Below are 15,292 nucleotides of genomic sequence, written 5' to 3' on the forward strand. Positions count from 1 at the left end.
TCTTGATGACTGGATGGGAACTAGGAAATGCACCCCACGGATCACTTCTGTGGCTCTGCTCGACAGGAGCACAGGAAATTAACTTTCTTGGGTGGCATAAACGATGGAACCTTGTTGGCTAGGCTTACTTTGGCCCTTGGGCCAGTAGCCTAGTACCTACCTATCAATCTATATTAATTTAAAAACAAAACTCATATTTTATTACTGAAATGACACATACATGGTAGCCAAATCAAGGAACAACTGCCCAAATATTTGCCTGGTATTTTTGGTCTATTCCTCATAAAATGCATGGTTTTCTGACAAATCACTGGGATAATATGGAGGATTTATGCCACTAAATAATGCATACATTTGAGTTGAAGATTTCAAATCCTTCAGAAAATGCACATTTACACAAACCCTGTTATGCACAACATGGTTGTAAGAATAATATTTAAAAACTGTCACTATTTTGGGGCTTATGGCTTTGACCAAATTTATTTTTAGACATTTGCTTTTCAGATTACACACCCTTCCGAAAAGTGGGGATAACGCCCAACCTGTTATTTTATCAGCTTTGCAAATCTGTGAGTAATATGTAAAAAATGTTCCTGTTTTGGAGCCTTTGCCCCAATTTTATGTATGGCTTTGTCCAGATTTTTTTGCTCTAAGAGGTTGCGAAGTAGATGAAAAGGACCAACGAATGTAATACAAAACAATGTAATGAGAAGTTATGTACCTACCATAACGTTCCATGTTAGTTGTCTTCTCTCGCCTTCTTTCTTGCTGGATGGGTTGACTCGGCCACTTACTAAAGCTCGAGAGCTAATTTTACCGGCTCGAGGCAACCCTACATCCCATGATGCAAGGCGATGACTACCCAGATCTCGTTTGGTAGCTAAGGAAAATTATGCAATATATTCCTCCAACTGGAGAGGAGGAGGAAGAGGTAATAATAATAATCCCCCGAAAAAGATCAACCTGATCTAGTGACACTAGTAAGCTGATTAGCTGGAAAAATTGGATCAAGACTCTTAAAGGAAGAGGAACAATCTTCTCAGTCTGACCAGGCTAGGGGATGGTGGAAGAAAGAAGGCGAGAGAAGACAACTAACATGGAACGTTATGGTAGGTACATAACTTCTCAATGTTAAGTTGTCAATCTCGCCTTCATTCTTGCTGGATGGGACCGCGTCCCTAGCACCTCTATCCTGGGTGGCTCAATGGAACAGACTCTTGAGAACAGTGGAACCAAAATTTGCTCTGTCTCTGGAGGCCAAGTCTAATTTGTAATGTGAAACAAAGGTATGAGGAGAGGCCCATGTGGCTGCTGCACAAATAGTGTCTATTAGGTTCATAGGTTCATAGATTAGTACTAAGCTAACTGCCCTTGCGAGCCATTTTAAGCCTAGCCAATTATCCCTTGTGAGATTCAAACCCTGCACCTTGTGTTTGTAAGGCAAACACCTTAACCATTAGGCCACTAGTCTAGCCTGAAAAGCTGTAGATGTAGCTACTCTGGTAGAATGGGCTTTTGGCCTAGAAATCAACTCTTTACCTTTGAGCTGATAAATGCATGTAATCACAGAAGACAGCCATCTAGATAGGGTTACCTAGGATACTGGAAGGCCTTTCCTGTTCTCTGCATAGGATAAAAACAGTTGATCAGATTTCCTAAAATGTTTGGTTCTGTCCAGATAATATCTGAGTTGGCGGTGAACATCAAGATAATGTAGTTTTTGTTCCGCTCTATTAGAATAATTTGGGAAAAAAACTGGAAGATCAATAGATTGATTTAAGTTCATCTGCGATGCCACTTTGGGTAAGAAAGACGGATTAGTCCTTAGAGAAACTCTGTCTTTGTGGAAGATTAAGTAGGGAGGACGAATGCAGAGGGCATGAAGCTCAGATACTCTCCTGGCAGAAGTAATGGCGACTAGAAAGAGTGTCTTCCAAGAAAGAAATTTCAATGAACAGGTAGCCGTAGGTTCGAAAGGGGGAAGAATCAAGGATGTTAAAATTAAATTTAGATCCCACTGTGGTGGGGGATCTCTAATTGGAGATTTAAGTAAAAATATACCTCTAAGGAATGCCTTGCAAAGTTTATGTGACATGATGTTGTGGTCTAACAAGCCGATATGAAAATTTGAAATGGCTGCCAGCTGAACATTTACTGTGGAGGAAGAAGATCCTGAATGAAAAATCTCGGCTAGGAAGTCCAAGACCGAATGAATCGGAGCAGTAAAGGGATCTATGTTCCTAGCTTTTGCCCAGAAGGAGAAACATTGCCATTTACTAGTGTAAATCCTTCTGGTGGAAGATTTAAGGGAAGCTACTATGATATCCCGGACGGGATTATAAATCATAGGAGGCCTGGCTAGGGATGGAAGTGGAGCAACCAAGCAGTGAGGTTGAGAGAAGGTATGGATTGGTGCAGCTGCCCCGACTGGTGGGTCAGAAGATCTGGAACCGGGTCCAGATGCCATGGCTGTACCAAAAGATAACGATGTAGGAACGGAAACCATATCTGTCGAGGCCAATAAGGGGCAATGAGAATCATCTTGGCTCTCAAGGCGGTTGCTTTCTGAATTACTTGTGGTATTAGAGGGAAAGGAGGAAAGGCATAGGGAAGTCCCCGGGGCCAATCTTGGATTAGAGCGTCTCTGGGGGATGGCCTGGAAGGGGGAAGAGAGAGAAGAAGTCTGGGCATTTGCTGTTTTGAGGGGTAGCAAAAAGATCGCAGCAAGGAAGGCCCCACTTCTGAAAAATCTCTTCCGTCACAGATTGTTTGAGAGACCACTCGTGAGGCATGAGAATAGCTCTGCTCAACCTGTCTGCTATGATGTTGGATTTCCCGGGGATATGTGTTGCTATCAGAAACCGCTGAGAAGAGATTGCCCACTGCCAAAGTCTGAGTGCCTCTCGACACAGTGGATAGGACTTGGTTCCGCCCTGCTTGTTGATATACCACACTACGGACAAATTGTCCATTTGGACTGCAATAGTTCCCAGGGGAAGAGAGTCGTAGAGGGCTTGCAACATTAAAAGCACTGCTCTCATCTCCAGAACATTTATGTGCAGGTGGCATTCGAAAGGTTGTCAAGTGCCATGGACCATCCTGCCCTGATATTGCCCCCCCCACCCGATCAGGGAGGCGTCCGATGTAATTGTGGCGAGAGGAACAAAGGGTCTGCCCTGATGGACTTGAGGGGACAATATCCACCAGGTCAGATGCCTTTTGCAAATTGGAGTTATTATGATCCTGTGACGCATGAGAAGTCGTTGAAAGGACCATTGGGCGAACAGCATCCATTGTAGGAGACGCATGTAAAAGCGGGCAAGGGGAAGAAGTGTTATGGTGGCAGCCATAAGACCCAATACTTTCAGAGCAAATCTGTCCTGAATTTTGTCGCTGTGAAGAATCACATGGATGTGGCTTTGAATATCCAAGATCCTTTGGTCTGTTAACTTTGCTGAAAGTTGTACGGTGTCCAATTTGGCGCCTATAAATGTAATAGATTGACAGGGCGACAAGGCAGATTTTTCAAAATTTATAGAAATCCCTAGCCCTCTGCAAATGTGAATGGTGTAATCTCTGGCTTGGAGAAGTTGATGCCTGGTGGTGGCAGTGAGGAGCCAGTCATCTAGATATGGAAACACCTGGAATCCTTGACGTCTCAGGTGAGCCGTAACCGCTGCCATACATTTGGTGAACACTCTGGGGACTGTAGTGAATCCAAATGGCAGGGCTCTGAATTGGAAGTGACTGGCCCCCAGCCGAAAGCGGAGAAACCTTCTGGAGCGCCTGTGAATTTTTATGTGATAGTACGTATCCTGAAGGTCCACAGAGCACATCCAATTGTCCTTGCCCAGAAAGGGTAGAATGGACTGAAGCGTGACCATCCGGAATCTTGTTTTCTTTACAAACTTGTTTAGTTTGCTGAGATCTAATATTGGTCTCCAGTCCCCTGTCTTTTTTGGTACTAAAAAGAACCTTGAGTAGATTCCGGATCCTATTTGGTCTGCTGGGACTGGCTGGATGGCTCTTTTTGCTAGCAGTTTTGATATCTCTGGTACTGCTAGTTCTCTTAGACCGGGTGGAACATCTGGAAGGGTTCCCTTTTGCTGAACTGGGGTTTGAATAAAGGGAATTTTGTAACCCTCGGATATAATCGACTGTACCCATTTGTCTTGAGAAAGGGAAAGCCAGGCTTTTGGGTACAGCGATAATCTTCCCCCAACTGCCTCTGAAGGTGGACAATCGGGCAACATCTCAGGGATGCTGGAAGGGTTTGTCAGAGAGGCTCCCTGCTACCCTGATTCTGCGGACCCCCTCTGCCCCTAGGGCGGTGTCTGTTGTTGTTACCCCCTCTGCCTCTGGGGGTAAACTGACCTCGTGCGTCAGGCGTGACTCCTTGAGATTTGCGGAACCACATTTTCCCTCCCTTCTGACCTTTTGGGTAAGGTCTTGAAGGGTGGAGAAACGGACTCCTACGGCAGAAAGAGTCTTGCCATCTTGTTCGCATCTAGTCAAGGTGTCTTTCACTTGAGGTCCAAACAAGGTCGAACCATCAAAAGGAGAGTTTGTGAAGGATGCCTTGAAGGGGTCTGCAAAATTACAAAGCCGCATCCAGGATTGACGCCTTAAAGCCACTCCTGTGCCTGCGGCCCTACTCGCTCCATCGGCTGCATATGAAATGAGCCACATGGAGGAGTTAACAATGAAGTTTAGGATTCCTAGCTATGAGTTAATTTTATCCTGGGACCCAGCAGCTGACGGATCCTGTAAAACTTCTCCCAACTCTTTAAGAACATCTCTTTGAAGGCGGGTGAAGTGACACAAGTAGTTCAGCGACCGCATGGCAAAGGTCGCTGAAGAAAGAATCCGCTTGCCGTACCTATCCATAGTCCTGGAATCCTTGTTAGGAGGATGGACAGGTACTGAAGGATCAGCTAGTTCCTTCTTGGTGGCTGCAGCCACCACCATGGCATCAACCGGGATACCTTTTGTCAAATATTGCCTATCAGGTGGGGCCGTGATGAATTCAGAAGGCCTCCGAGGAATGGGTTCCACCGAATCTGGGGCCATCCACGCCTTCCGAGCCACCACTTCCATAAGAGGGTCGAAAGGCGGAGACACCCAGGAGGTGGAGGGTCGAGACCCGAACGCCTCCAGGTATACCGACTCGTCCTCGGAAGGATTAAGGGAAGGCCAGTTCCCCCTCTGCTTAAGGAGTTCAAGGATGTCTGAGAAAGAGACATCCTCAGAGGGGGACCTTGGGGATCCCTCCGACTCATCCAAGTCAGTATCGGATGTAATAGACTCGGGGGAGTCTAGATGTTTCCTCTTACATGTCCTCTTACGCAGAGGTTCACCTGACGGGTCAGGAGAAGCCTCGGAAGAGGAAGATATTCCCAGTGGGGAAACCTGAGGCGTTGGATCTCTGGGTCCAGGAGCAAGAGAGTGGGAAGAGATGTCAGCAGGCACTGTAGTGTGAGGAGCTGATGGAACTGAATGTTGACTACGCCCTGGGGCTAGTACACTCCTCATCACCTTGAAGGCTCCCCCGTCAGAGAGGCCAGAAGGCTCCCCCGTCAGAGAGGCCAGAAGGCTCCCGCTCCGAAGAGATAGGAACCCTAGGCCGCACCGACAGGGACGGCTCCGAGGCTGATGTCAGGGCTGAGCTCACCAGCGCCGAAGCTCCGAGAGGGAGAACGGGGTCGGACAAGGGTCCGATGCCACTCGCCCCCTCGGAGCCGACGAGAGAGACCAGACGCCCGGATCCCTCCAATGAAGGCATCAAGGAGGAAATCAGAGCAGAGGACGACAGAGCCGAAGGGGGGGGTGGTATCGGCTCCGAAGTCACAACAGTCACGGCACCGAGGAGCTCCGGCTCCGAGCTCTGTAAGAGAGTCGAAGGAGGAATGTTAGGTGGATGTGTAATAGCTACCATCTGTTGAGACGGGCTATGGAGCATTTGAGCCAATGCTTGAGACTTTAATAGTCTACTCACCACTCTCTCAAGGTCGTGGTCGGACAGCCTGGACGACCGAGAAGACTGGCTCTGATGGCTCCGCTCCGAGAGCAGGGGTGATCTCGGAGCCGAATGTATCGACTCCAACGAAGGGGATCTTGATCTCTTTCTTGAGATAGGTGGAGCCGAAGGAGCCGAGGATACGTCGGCTCCAGCCGGAGCTGACACTGAGTGCCCAGATTTAACAGTATTGGCGCCGGATGGAGCCGATACTGTAGCTTGTGACATAGAAGGATCGGCTCCGGGCGGAGCCGATCTTGTTACAGAAGGTGAACCAGTAGCCAATGGCTTAGGGCTTGGAACCGAAGGCTTAACTGGTTTCGAGGGCTTCCCCGGAGCCGACTTAGTCGGGGAGCTCTCAGGCTTTAATAAGCCCCTCAGTATTCATTTATTTCTGCGCTCCTGCAGGACTCTTGGGCTGAAGGCATGGCAGACAGCACAAGAGTCCTGCAGGTGCAGAGGTCCCAGGCAGTAAACACAAGAAGTGTGACTGTCTATCAGAGACATCTTCTGACAGCACGAGTCACACTTCTTGAAGCCTGAGACCTTTGTGTCCTTCGACATAACTGTGTCAAGGAAACACTAAGTGACAAAAAACACAGACACACACACAATAAACACCCAATCCAATAAAAATTAAAACAGGGATACAAACACACTCAAACACCACACAGAATCCCTGACAAAAAATTAGGAAAGGGGGAGGCTTAAGGCCTAACTTAGGGGAAGGGATAAATAACTGGAAAAATAGGGAACACTAACGGAAATAGGGTTAAACTAATCGTTAAGAGTTTACACAACAATGGTAGTGACTAAAACTAAAGGGGAGAGACTAAAAGTCTGAAATTTGAAAAAACTTACCAGGAGCCGGTAAAAAAAGTACCTCACAAGCAAAAGCGGCAAACGAGATCTGGGTAGTCATCGCCTTGCATCATGGGATATAGGGTTGCCTCGAAATTAGCTCTCGAGCTTTAGTAAGTGGCAGAGTTGGAGCCGAGGATCGGCTCCAAACCCATCCAGCAAGAATGAAGGCGAGATTGACAACTTAACATTGGTATCTTATTTTAATGAACTGGCTCACTAAATAAAATACGGAAAATAAATCGCAACTCCAACTCAAACTTGCAGTCCTGCGAATCATATACAAAGGATAATAGTTTCGTATTTCGTTGAAAAGGATCGATGAACACAATACACAAAATTTAATAAAAGTGACGGACGATACATTAACTGTTCTCCCAACTCCGTATTAGACGTCGAATGAAAGAAAAAGAAAACAAAGAGCACCCTTCTTTCGCACGTGTGGAATGGCTAAACCCGCCCTTTTCCTAAATTAGTAACACCGCCCCGTGACGTCGATGTGTGTGCCTTCTGCGGAAGGTTGGGCGCCGGCAAAACTCCACTGCCAATCATGAGCGGACAGGTGATCCGCTGTGGCGACCCCTAACCGGGAAAAGCAGAAAGAAGAAGATATCCATCAGAAAATGCATGCAAACCGAAAGGCAAGAGAGAGAGAAAATGCTTGCAGAGATAAACCCTGTTGACATCAACAGAATATGAGAAAGTGAATTAATACTCATTTTCTGATCTATTGCCATTATTTACGAAGTGTAATTCATCTCATTTTCTCCAAAAGTCGTCAGTTTTAGGAGAAATTAAGAGCGACCGAGTTAAATTTGAGTCAAAATCAGGGGCAGTCGATAGGCATGGTCTGGATGTCACAATAGCAGCTAGTGATCCCAGCAGAAAAACGTGGAAATTAAGTGTGATTTTCGCGCTGCGCATTATTAAAACCTCACAGATGTTGTCATATGCTTTTGCAAGTTAACATTGGCTATTTTGCGTCATTCTATGCCGTTTGCGGATTAGTTACGTTTCTTGGTTTTAAAACCTATATTTGAGTACCCCCATACAGAAGACCACATTAAATATTTCTGCGCATATAATGTTGAACAAAAACGTCGGAGAGACAATCCCGCAATTCTTCCAATTAATATTAAACGTTCTGATAACATTCGTGCTTCTTTGTGAGATCTTCTATATCCTACAGACCATCTTCGCATAAGTAGGAAGTCCCGTCATCTTATGAATATTCAGTTATTATGAATAGTGTATAGTTGGCACGCCTCCTGGCAACCCGGGAAAAATCTTAACAGGAAGCAATTTTAAGTAGAAAAAACTAAACATGGGACCCAGACAGCGGATTTTTCTGTACTGCGAACTTCTGAGGCTCATTATGCATTTATTGGATTACTGGTTATGTTTGTATACGTATGATTATATATTCTTCTCAACCAATCAGTACTGTTGCAATGGAAAATAACGGAGTATTTAGTGCAGAAAATGATTACTTACATGAGGAGTATGACACCTAACTCAGCCGTCATCCCTTGATTCAGAATAGAAAAGTGGTATAGTTTAATTCGTACGTTGTGTTTTATTGAACTTATTAACGTGTGTTTAGTTATAGTCTTCCTGGTTTTGCTGCAACTGGGAAACAAACTGCGGTTTTGTGAAAATGTTGATTGACTATATAAAATGCACAAGTGATGGATAATATTTATAAATAATTGCAAACAGTGATCTTGGTTTTGAACGTTTTTTTTCCTTTGTGGTTTGAACTGCATCTTTTTTTCCCTTTGTACTGTGAAGTCCTGGTATGTAATCTAAAATTGTTTGTAGTGTTTAGATATATATTTATTTAGAATTTAAGGTTACAGGATACTGGAATTTGTGATATCCTCTATCCTGCTGCATGAATATCCATAGCGAAAAACCGTAAACTAAAATGTGTCCTACCACTCCTTTGACTACATGTAGTCCGCAATACGCAAAAGCTTCTAATGGCGGAATGAAGATGGTTTGTCTTGTTTGCGGTAATAGGACATATCATTGTAATTTATTGAGCAAGACCCACTGGCTGCCTGTTATCGAACCGAGTTACTTTGCTGTTAACACCCAGTAGACTAAATGTTTTGTAACTGTAACTTGCACATCATTTGTAAAATGTTTTTTTTTTTCAGTTGTACTTTTGTGCCTAGGTTGTGATTGAAAATAGTCAGTAGACCAGCTCACTTGCCTGGTAAACCATTGTAAATGCATAATTAAGTAAACTGTAGAGCATCTGACTGCATACCTGTCACCTGCCAACTTGTTTGCTCAAGAGTTCTACACAAAACCTGAAGTAACGATTTGGAGAGTCTCAAAATATGTAACAATGTGTAAATATTATTTTAATTATTTTAAAGTTGTTAAAACAAAATGTTTTGCATCAGTATACATTTTTTTGAAAAACGGGAGATATGAAACACAAAGGTCACGTTAAGAATTGCCTTGTATCCCTTAGCAATTTACTAGAAAATCAAATATTTTTAGGAGGGACAGGGCAACAATGTGAATGAAAATTTGGGACAGTTGAGAGCTATGGTTGGCTCTCAGCATTGTTTCTTTTGGTGACTGGTAGTGTCATCTCTGGTAATCTGCTGTTGTGTTGTGATTAAGTTGTTTATTTATTTTATTGGGGATGCACAGGCATAATGGAATTTGTTTTTAGAAGTCCTGCTATATCAGATCCTTTACATGAGATCTCCAGGGATTGTGACTTTGTTGTGGCAAAGGGGTACATCTGCCCTTGTGATCCTTAGAACTGCGGATATTGAGCTTTGTGTTTCTGGTAGAGTCACCCTTGGCAAAAATGTCAGCCAAGTCAAACTGATCTCCATGATGTTTCATTTAAATAATCTGAGAGTCTAACACAGAATAGGGATATTGGAACCCACTCATGGAGCCAGTCAAGAGGATGACATTTACCTTTGAGCGCTTTATGACCGAGTAGTCCACATAGTCATAATTCAAGCTTGGAGAGTAAACGTTGGTAGCAACCATATGGGTTTACCAGTTGCAGGTGAAGGATAAGTTCTGTGCCAGTCAAGTAGCAGGTAGAAAATTCTCATTGACCAAATTGTGGTGTTCTTGGTTAATTTGTTTCTTTACACACTTGATACCATGTCTTACTGCTTTGGCGAATAGCAAGCAGGAGTAAGGACAGATTATGATGGACTAGACTCTGTCACTGGAGACTGGCTCTTGGGATGTGGAATGTTACCTCACTGCTGGGGAAGATGTCACTATTGGTGTGAAGAGTATTAGTTTTGGAGTCAGATTTCTTGATTAGGGATGCTCTGTCTGCTGCTGTAGATTTCCCCTTGAGATAGACCCCAAACTGGTGTGGGGATACTAAGATGACCCCATCTTGATGCTACACATTTGGAGTTTGTGTCATCAGATTAGAGTGTCACGTCACTGTGTTGCAGGTTGCAGAAATGGAAACAGTTTGTTATAGCCATCTAAGATCTTTTCAGAGTATCTAGCCTTCTCTGCTTGCCATGAGTCTAATGCATATAGTATCTGCTGCTGATTCTATAATTATACAAGGTAGACATTTTTTCTGATTTGGAAAATGATGGAGGTATTGGGAGGACTATGTTTGACAAAAAAGGAATGCTTGATTTGAGACAAAGTGGTAAGTTGTTATTGGATTTGTATGCTAGTTATCATAATTATGTAATAAATACTGCTTATCAGTGTACTTAATACCAGGATCACCTTGGGCCAAAGATTGGTGTTCAACTGTATAGTCCTGTCATCAGATCGTTGGCCGAATGTCCTAGATACTGTTGTCAGGGAGATGCTGAGCTATCCTTTTTTTTTTTTTTTACAGCTTGATGGCAAGTTTAGTCATATGGCCAGAATAGAGTTGGGAAACTCAATTATGCAGTGAGAGTGTTCTGGGAATGCCTGTCAGATGCTTCTGTGTGGGTTAAATTCAGCTCCCTTCCTCCAGAGGATCTTGCATATAACAAAGGAGGGGAGGGGTGTAAAGTCCAAATTGACTGTTCTCATGACTTTAATAGTTGAGTTAGTGGCAAGAGGCTGTGGCCGAGAGGTGGTTAATGCTTGCTGTAGCAGTAAGTGAGATCTGATTTTGTTTCAGCACTGAAGGAAGCTATCGGTTTAAACAAAAGGGGTGTCATTCAGTGCTGTCAAGAAAGGGAGGGTCTTCTTATTTAAATGATCACATCAGTAGTCCAAGAAGACAACCGCTGTCTGTCACTGAAGAAAATGCATTGGTGTGGGAGGAGTGTGACGAGGCCATGATGAATAATTACATCTGAGTGACGCCTCCTGGTTCATCTGCAGTTAACTCCTACTGACTCATCTAGGTGTCAAATATTGTGTGTTCATATTTGCATCAATAATTCTAAAACCACGCTATGTACAGGGTTTTAAAATATTTAATCTTAAAGCTTACACGATGGCAAACTCAACTGCATTAATATTTGAGCTCTGTCTAGTGCAGGTAAATGGATATTAACTTTTTTTAATATTCATTTATATAGCTATAATTTTTACATTTTCTAAATATCTCAACAACCAAGTAACACAGACAGAAGTCCTTAGCCTTTTATGAAAGTCACAGTCACAGCCAGATGAATAAAATGCTGCTGACAGTATGTATGTAACCTAATCTGAGTGGTTGCTGAGATATTGCAAGTTGTTTACAAAATATTACAAATGCAATTGTTACTGTGTTTACTGTGACTTATAAAATACTGTTTATGACCTAGAATCTAAAATAATACTACGACTAGAAAAATAGTTTTGTGCTGAAGAGTTTGCCATTTCTACTTCTTTCATTACCCCTATGGTTCCAGAGATATGAACATTAGTTTGAAATGTGAGGACATAGTTTGATTCTGTCAAAAGGCTTAGGCTCTGCCCACTGGAAGTTACAGTGCAAACTTCCTGAGCTCCATTGGAGTGAATGAGTTAAATAGCTTCAGAGAGGTTTTTCTAAACCATCTAGTGATTGTTGGGGAGCATTTTGGGATGAGGACATTGCCCAAACTGTTCTTGGGGAAATAATGGAATTACTGGCCCTGAATAATGACCGTATCTGGAGTGGCGGGAACACTTTGTGGAATTCCTAAAATTAATTTGGTGGACATGATCTCTTTTGAAAAGACACATCCAGAATGTATTAAATTTGCAGGGTGATTGTGGTCCTGTGAGGATTTCAAGATACAATGAGTGCTTGGAAATTTTACACTTTTGGAATGTGCAGGTTTTTGCATCTTTGTCATTTGCAGACAGTGTTATTATTGTAACATCATGTGACTTTAATTTCCAGCAAGTACTGGAGTTTTTCACTTCTGAGTGTCAAGCAGCTGGAATGATAATTGACACCTCCAAATCGGGTCAGACTTATCTCCTGGAAAGGAACCGGTATGAAGGGAACAGCTACCTCAAATTGAATTTAATTATCTTGGAGTCTTGTTCGGGAGTAGGGGTAGAGAGAATTGAGAGATTAGTCATTTTATGAGTACAACAGCAGTATTGGAAGCATTATTCTAATTTATAGTGGCTAAATGAGAGCTGTATCATAAGACAGAACTGATCTGTGTCCATACCTTCTCTTGTGGTCATGAGATTGGGGTACTGACCAAAAGGATGAGGCTGGGCAGATAAATTTCCTTTGGTAAAAAAGCTAGCATTTTCTTAATTCTGTTGATGTTTTATTACTTTCCTCATCAGGAAAGGTATTTTAAAGCTAGGAGTATTGTTTTAATGGACTGTCTCAGGACTGTAATGTACTTGTTGTAAGCAGTGCACTTGTTTTTTTCTGTCAGTTTAAAAGTGGTGTAAAATAACTGAAAGCATTGTTTCTGTGGATAAATTGTGTTTGTTTTACTTTTATGTGGCAGGCATTGTGTTTTATTCTGTTTTTTTTTTTCTGTCAAAAAATAACTTTTGTGGACTGGTAGTGTTTACCGACAATTGCTGATTGTCTTCCCTGGGAAAGAGGCACCATTTTGGCCATGGAACAGACTACTGGTCCCATGGTCAATCCTTCTTCCAGCCACAAAAATTAAAAATTAAGCAAACAGCCTTTGCCACCACTGCAAGCTAGCAGTTTGCCTCATCTGCAGGCAAATGACTCTGCTGTGACCATCTTTTACCCTAGATCCTTCTAGTGTATCACCTATGTCCACTATGGATCAGGAATTAGCCACATCTGCTGCTGTTAGGGTCCCCACTGTGGACAAGGGAGAGCCACCCTTGTTGGTCTGGGGAGGAGGAACAGGGAATGTTTATCTTGTGTCAGACCCATCCCTGCGGAAGCTGCAGGACAGCCTCAAATAAATAAAGAAAAATATCTAAGCTTTGCTATATTCCTGACTATATCTAAAGAATTATACTGTTCTGTAGCAACTTACTTCATCAGAACAAGGCAGATGTGTGGTGAAGGGTTCTTATTGCCAGGTCCAAGACAGAATACAGAATGGGCTGTCTCTCTAAGAAACTTCTCAAATTAATGTCTCAAATATTACTGCTGGGATAGCTTGCAGAATACATCATTTCTTGCCACCCAACTCTATCCCAGGGGAAACCCCCGCTGCTGGAAGCTAGCAATATTTATCATCTACCTGTGGAAATACATAGACCTCAGATCTTTGGCAGATGCTGGAAGTCATAAAACAATTACATTCCTTCATGCTTTCAAAACTAGTAATTAGTCCACTCTGAAGACAATACAGAAGTGTTCTTAGCATATAGTCAATGTCTCCGGCCTAGCTTATAAAGTAATTTAATTTCAGCTATTTTTCTGAAGTTAACCTCCTGTATTCCAATTTCCACTTTTAAAATATATACATTTAAACAGTTACAATAGTGCATGCACATTTCTGTTCTCTTTTAGCAGGGCATACTGGGGATGTATTTCAAGCACTCTACAAAATATCTTTTCAAATCAAACACCTGTACAGAGCAGTCTGATATACACATGACATACAGTTCTAATATATTTGTAACACAAGCATCTTATATAAATCATGTTGATATTCACAAGTGACATATCATTATTTACAAAAACGGAATGAGCATTACACGAGAATTTATGAACACTTATGATCTTAGATCAAGTAACATAAATAATGATCTTTACAAACATTCTGTTACTTGCAGTGATTTTATTAATTTTAAATTTGCAGTATTGGAAAAAGTTACATGGAGTCCAAGAGCTGGAGATTGGGAATCAAGACGTGAATTTAAGGAGCTACTATGGCAACTTAGGTTAGATGCCATTAACCTACCAGGACTAAATGACATTGTATATATTCTTTCAGTTTTGAATTTAAGGGCAGCTAAATTGTAGATTCTTAAATAAGAGTATATATTTTTAATACATTTTTAGCATGTGTTTAGTTTAGTTTCTTATTATGTTCATGACTTTAGAGTGTATTAATTTGTGTATTAAGATTGTTTTTAATAATACAGTAAGCATTTCTTAAACATTTATATACTTCTTTATAAAAAAGAAAGCGTATATATTTTATTTTATTCACTTTTATAATTGAAAGTATTTAGACTTTTATGTACTGATTTAAACTTTTGGTCTTTAAAAAGGAAATGATGTACAGGGGTGATTGTTCTGATGAAGTTCCAGGTTTGCGGAATGAAAGTGCATAACTCTTATGTACAATTCTTGTATTAAATAAATTAAAAAAATTCTGGAGGTGTTTTGTGCCTGGAATTTAGTATGTGTACGTGAAACTGGTTTACTGTTCCTCCATTCCTTCTATGGCATTGGTAGTTTGCTTACTAGTTGTTTTTCAACGTTGATCACTTTTTTGGACGTTAAGGTTGTAATTCTTTTTAGGCACCTGTTTACTGAGGACACACAGCAGGTACTAATGGAGGCAAGAAAGTCTGCTATTAGAAAATCATATATTAGCTAATGGAAAATGTTTTCTAGTTGGTTCTAACAACATAACCAGCACCCATTCAGGGCTAGGTATTCCCTGGTTCTACAATATTTGTGCAAGTTACTATCCTGTGGCCTTTCTTATTTCTCTGTCAAGGTTCATTTATCTTCCATTTCAGCCTATTTGCCCATGGATTCTCCTCTTTCAGTGCAGTCTCATGTCAAAATGTTCTTGAAAAGGGTTTTGCATAAGAGGCTTCCAAGCAAACCAGTAGCCCCTCCTTGGAGTAGTTATTTTTGTGTTACAGAAGTTAACACTTGCTCCATTTGATCCAGCTAATGTGGCTGACTTTAGGTTCTTAACATGGAAAATGGTTTTACTGATTGCTCTGGCCTCTGCCAGAAAGACATCTTAAGTTGCAAGTCATTATGGTGAGTCAATCTGTTTTATTTGCCAAAGAGATAGAGTTTCTTTGACAACTAACCTTCTTTTATGCCTAAAGTGGTATCCA

The 15,292-nt window shown here is 42.0% G+C and overlaps 1 protein-coding gene across 2 annotated transcripts in view; it reads left to right on the forward strand.

The window, feature by feature from the left end:
* The first annotated feature begins 7,487 nt into the window (after nt 1-7,487).
* LOC122809682 (zinc finger protein 239-like) overlaps nt 7,488-15,292 on the forward strand; it is a 50,226-nt gene continuing 42,421 nt past the window's right edge. Inside the window, exon 1 of one of the 2 annotated variants that reach the window (XM_044081357.1) lies at nt 7,488-8,227. The gene's annotated coding sequence lies outside the window, so the exon portion shown is untranslated. The other variant, XM_044081356.1, reaches the window with a different exon arrangement.

This window comes from Protopterus annectens, chromosome 8.part0, assembly GCF_019279795.1.
Source record: "Protopterus annectens isolate FY-2018-M chromosome 8.part0, PAN1.0, whole genome shotgun sequence".
Taxonomy (NCBI): domain Eukaryota; kingdom Metazoa; phylum Chordata; order Ceratodontiformes; family Protopteridae; genus Protopterus; species Protopterus annectens.